At 42.6% G+C, this 6,007-nt stretch overlaps 2 pseudogenes; one reads left to right on the top strand and one right to left on the bottom strand.

Moving 5' to 3' along the window:
- Positions 1 to 1,982: 1,982 nt before the first annotated feature.
- On the top strand, positions 1,983 to 2,999 carry LOC115731684 (annotated as a pseudogene).
- On the bottom strand, positions 2,984 to 5,660 carry LOC115731685 (annotated as a pseudogene).
- Positions 5,661 to 6,007: the final 347 nt, after the last annotated feature.

Below are 6,007 nucleotides of genomic sequence, written 5' to 3'. Positions count from 1 at the left end.
GTAGTAGTAAGCCGCAGAGGTGGAGAGACTTTGGTGGGTAAAACGAAAGTGAGACGTGGGTGGGAAGTTCTGGCAGTAGAAGAAGAGAGGCGGGAGTGGAGAGAGCGAGGCGAGTGGAGTGGGGCGAGTGGGCGAGCCAGGCGATTCACGAACTGGAGGCGTGCGAACGGCTGTCAATTTCTGGATTTCTTGCTTGATCCTCCAAGCATGGAAAGGTTTTCGCAACATTGCGTGTGTGAATGATGGAGCTTGATGATGAATTAGCAAAAGAGAAGAAGAAGAAAAGAGCAGACTCTTAAAGAGAGATAGAGGGAGGGAGAGTGAGGCGGGAAACAGAGAAGAGCACCAAAGAAAAAATATAAAAAGCCCTAGATCAGCCTGTTATATGGTGAGAGGAAGAGAGAGAACATACCCCTTTATATCGTTAGCGCAAATTTATTCATTTTTTATCGGTTCATATCCTGTAATCCTAAAATTTATAACGAAAAGTACTGACCTAATTTTTTTTTGAATATTTTCTCTCTATTACGTAGCGATAACTTGGTCCAAATTTGATTTTTAATATAACTTTTATTTTAATCAATTCATAAAAAAAATAAAAGAGCAACACAAAAGCAAAGGCTGTCGCCGGCCATTGTTGGTGGGAGTTGGCCACTGGCTAGGTAGAGGCTGGCGATCCTCGCCCAACTCTGGCCAGGGTCCCATTTCTTCCCACATAGCCCTGCAATAAGGAAGGAATCATACCCACGCAAAGCCTTGAACTCTTCCGTGGCATTTCTCCACATCATGCCACTTATGTGGGCTACTTTCATTTTCATCTTCCCGTTCTTTTTCCCCGTTGTGGAATAACTTCATCAACTATTGATACTTAAATTTTGACACCCCATTTAGTTATTTATAGCATAGAAAATTTGGGATAGAGCTCACCCCCTAAAAAAAAAAATCATTTAAATTGCATATAGATATTAGGAGCATCTTACATTATGCCAAATATTTCATGGATTTTCTCTGGTTTTGGAGCTTGAACATGCCTCAAATGCAGGAAGCATGCGTCTCCACTCTTCAGTAGGAGACTAATATCTATTTAGCCTGACGGTACAATGTCTATTAAGCTGCGTAGAAGATTCAAGGCGTCTGATTTTGGATGCTCGAGCCTAACAATAGTCCCTCATAGATCCGTCAGTCCTTGCATCTTTTTCCTCGCAACATATGGAAGTAAACTCAGCGCATGATAAGAATATCGCAAGATTAAAGCAGGTAGGTGATGATGTGTAGGTTAACATGAGAATGATCCATGAATCGTGCATGATTCCTGCGCTCTGAAAAGTTGAGGCTTTTGTGTGGAAGGACATGGAAAGATGGATTACAGAATCATTTCATTGACTCATCGCTATGAGGAAGGATCGACATGCGAAGCAATGACGTTCCTCCTGATGTTAGTTCCTGTTTAAAAAAAGTATTCATCGAAGTTGGCCAGTGGAAAAGGGTCAAGATCAATTCCATGTGACCGAGTAAAGGAAAACGTTTGAAACATATTTTTCTAGCCTATGCAACATGAGCGCAACGATTTAGGATGTGTTTGGTTCAGTTTTCTTAAGAGGCTTTACTTTGGGGAAAATTTGAGGTATTTGGTAAGTTTTTTCGAGGGGCTTTATGCTGAATGCTAGGGCAGTGCGGGCAGGCGCTGAGCAACGGAAATCAATACAAGATTCTGAATCGGCGGTATTTTCATGTTGATCATGTCAATCAATCTTGTTATGGGAAAAGTGATGTAATTGAGTTGAAGAGGAGATTTTCAAGTTCTCTTTCTTTGCCGGGTCAGCAATGTTGATTTGCTGTCTGAAATATTTAGATTTTCCTTTGTGGAAAGAATCTGTATTGAGATATATTAAGGGGTATCGCCATTGTTACGTTTTCGGAAAGTTTAGTCACTGGTTTTTTTCTGTTTGCGCAGCTTTTGAAGGCAAGTGAAGCTGCGAAAGATGTTGAAAATGAAGCTTGCCTGCTGCAAAAGGTGTACATCTCTGAAAGCCGAAACAGGTCTGCACTTGAGGCTGAACAAGCTGCTAAACTATTTCCAGAAGCAGCAGTGCTCAACAGGTTTGAAGATGAAATCTACAATAGAGTCAGCTACACGGTTGTGTCTAGATTGGCTCAGAAGTCACCCGCAGATTCATGTCCCTTGAGAAGTGCTGTATTCGCTTGGGGTTGTTGAACATATCTGCTTCCATCCCTTGGGTCAGACGTCTCTGGACCAAGTGGCCGCCATTGCAAAGTCCTTGGCAGTTGACATTGGCTCTGGTCTTCAAGGTTTGTGTACTCTCGTCTGATAGCTTGCCATTGCAAAGTCCTTGGAAGTTGACATTGGCTCTGGTCTTCAAGGTTTGTGTACTCTCATCTGATAGCTTGCTAAAGCGAAAAGTATTTGTTTAGAGACAACAAATCGGAAAGATTTTAGTCTGGCTTTTTTTGCATTGTTGTTCTCTGGTATTTCTACATGTACTTCATCAAGAAGTCCTTTGGACTCCATAGCACTTGAAGAGACGACCATTTCTTCGCTCTGCATCAGGGTTAATGTTTTTATACCTGCAGTACCTGCGTTTCTGTATGGAGCGGCTCATGAAGATGGAAGGACACTCGATTCAATCAGACGAGAGTTGGGGCATTTCAAGCCTAATGAGAGTGGAAACCTGTGGATAGGCGGCCAAAATTCGTAGTTCTTGCCCCTGAAGCCAGAGGAAGGTCCACCTCGAGCAGCCCAAGGAAGGAGAGTCATTGTGATCAGAGTGACTTGATGGGTAGATAACTTCAATGTCCCTGTCTATTCTAGTGATATAGCCACTATCCGAAGAATCGCAAAACAAGTAAGTTGATGAGGAGGCGGACTTCCGTCAGTGAAAGCCATGGCACTCCTTCATGGTGATGGTACCATTGAAGTAGCATGTAATTTGTTGGATCCAAGTAAAGTTGGAGCAACCGATGTTCCAAACAGGAGATAACTGTTCCATTAGTCCAAAAATTCTGACCTCTGGCAAGGAACACTAGTCAAGTGTGAAGCTTGCCACTTCTTTCTGTTTCCAAACATTGCAGAGCCTATTGCTTATTCTGAAATCACACGAGCACATCGGTTCACGGGTGTTTGGATTATTATGCCGGTGCTTTTGTTAGTTTCATGTACCAGAAAAAGCAAAAGAAAAATGAACTGATATAATTATTGAAGGCTGACAGTCATTGCAATCATGCGAATTATAACGTTGAACTCATGAAGTAATCGCCTCCTTCAGTATCTTCGAGAGGATCTCCTTAAACACCTTCGACAGGATCATTACTTGATATGGTCAGGATGTATCCTTCTTTCTGCGCCTCCAAAACTTCTCCTCATATCAGTACTCCCTGGTGATGAAAGGAAGAGAAATCATGTGGAATCTCACCAATGATCTCCACAAGATCCAGACTCCATTTGCAAAATTGTGAAATCTATTGTTGTCTCTGATGATTATGTCACGCTGTGTGATTTTAGATATTAGCCTGGATGCAGTATGGCAATCCCCAAGAAGATTTTTGGTAATTTTAATCGGTATCCCTGGCTCAGAATTAGGATAGCAAACACAATCGCCAGCTTGTCACAGTGAACTGCTAGATGACCATCCTTATCTTCATCCTCTGCATCATGAAGTGTTGAAATTGTCTCAGGACATAACCGAGCTCTCTCATTGTTCCCCACTAGTATGTCTAATTTTTCGTCGATTCCTATGGACTCTGGATGAGATTGATCACCAGCAAGAAAGGTGTGGACTATGTTGTTAAGCTCAAATTACTAACACCAGGTGCTTTGTCGATTCCTTTACTCTTCATGGTTGATCTAACCTTTGCTACATCTTGCCATCTACCAGCTTTTTGCATATATGTTGGACAAAAGAACATAATAACCCGACTGCTCCGGAACCAATTGAAAGAGACAATCAGCAGCCAGAAGCCGAATTTTCATGTTTGAGTAGACCCGACAGGCACCCAAGAGAGCTCCACAAACTCTTTCATTAGGCTCCATCGGCATTTTCTGGATGAGATTACATGCCTCATCTACTTTCCTAGCACGTCCCAACAAGTCAACCATGCAAGAGAAGTGTTCTAAACGTGGTTCTATCTCATACTCCTCGATCATTAGATTAAAGTAATGATGCCCCTCGTCCAGCAGTCCTGCGTGACTGCAAGCGGACAGAAAAGACACAAAAGCAATGGAATCTGGATCAAGACCTGAATTTCGCATTCTCGAAAAAAGAGCCACTGCATCATGACCAAGCCCGCTTATGCCATCTGCGGAGATCGTTGAAGTCCACAAAATGACTTCTCGTACAATTAATTTGTCAAACGCTTGCCTTGCATCAGACAAACAACCACACTTAGCATACATAAAGCATTCTCTAACAACAAATTTGGTCCTAGCTTCTTCCTTTCCACACACACATGAATTTTCTTTCCTAATGATAGAGCAGAGAGATCTCCACTAGCTGGAAGAATACTAGCAAAAGTTAGTGACATCTGGCCCAGCTTTATGCACTTCCATCCGTGAAAAGAGATCGACAGCTTTGGTGGGCATCGAATTATTCACATAGACAACAATTATGACATTCCAAGAGATCAAGTTACTTTTATCCATCTTCAAGAATATCTTCTCCACATACTCAGCACTTACCGGCGATGCGTTACTCACAGCCGGCAAGAGGCTAGCCATTGTTCCAGAATGGTACCCTACCTTTAATAATTCCATTTCCCTACAAACACTCAAGGCATTGTCAAACTGACCATTCTGTGCGTAACCAGCAACCATTGAGTTTCACGGAGCTACATCTCTTCTGGGCATCTCATCAAGAACTCGATGTGCTTCCGCTAGACAACCGCATTTCCCGTACATCTCTGCAACTAAGCTCCCAAAAAAAACAACAGAGTAGAATAAGCGGCCACCTTATTATGACCGGGAGCATGACAAAGGTATGTAATTATCGGGAACATATCCACAGCCCAACATGTCTTCGAAAAGCAACAGTGCATCACATACTGGCAGTTGTTCATATAGCTCCTGATCATGACATTGTAAATAATCATGTTCCTGTCACAAACTTCATCGAATACGTGGCCGGCGGTCCCCGGTTTGCCGCAAGCAGCGTAAGCTCGCATTGGTTTGACGCCAAGAGACAGGTCCGCCCGTAGGACTTGATCACCGAATACCTTGGAATGCAGCTTTTTCAGTGTTTTGTTATCTGGGTACTATTTTGCCAAATAGCTCTCCATTGGAAGATGAGACTTCTGGTACAATTTCAGATTTTGAAGTCGAGGCAACGAGAAACCGTAGCTGCCTGGAAGCTGAGAGCTCCACGCATCGGACACTAAACGGGCATTTGACTCGAACCTGCAGACACCTCCTCTGACATCTACGAGTCATGTTCGAACGTGGAGAACACCCCGTTCAAAGAAGGCTACGTCGTCGAAGGCTCCAACCACAGCCTCGCTGCTGAAGTTACATGGGATCAGTGGAGCCATTGGTTACTTGTCATTTCTGAATTTTCTTTGCTAAGAGAGACCGCATATAATGCAGGTGTTATATGCAATCCTGCCACCTGACCACGACATGCTGGCCCCCCAGACCAGGAACATAAATTGAACCAGTTTCAGCAAGCAAACCCATATTGAATTCAACATCAAACCGGTACATCTTTAATTTCTGTTAATTTCCGGCTAAATTGCTGAGTTAGATGGCATGTGGGACAGGTGACGAGATATCGATTTGGAGTTTTTACTCTCCATTTATCACAAATGTACCAATTTTGGAGTTGTTCGTGGCACTAACCTAACTTAGTAAAAATTAATGGAGAGTAAATTTGTCATAAGTGCATCAGCTTAGGGTTTTCTGTAGTCGAAAAATTAATTTGGGATTTTTTGTTGTGGAAAAAATTAATTTGAAGTAAATTTACTGCATATATACTAGGTCGGGATTTTTGACGATATTAAC

Source organism: Rhodamnia argentea, chromosome 7 (genome assembly GCF_020921035.1).
Source record: "Rhodamnia argentea isolate NSW1041297 chromosome 7, ASM2092103v1, whole genome shotgun sequence".
Lineage (NCBI taxonomy): Eukaryota > Viridiplantae > Streptophyta > Magnoliopsida > Myrtales > Myrtaceae > Rhodamnia > Rhodamnia argentea.
Note: the sequence above shows the minus strand (reverse complement) of the source record. Positions and strands in the feature narration are given on the sequence as shown.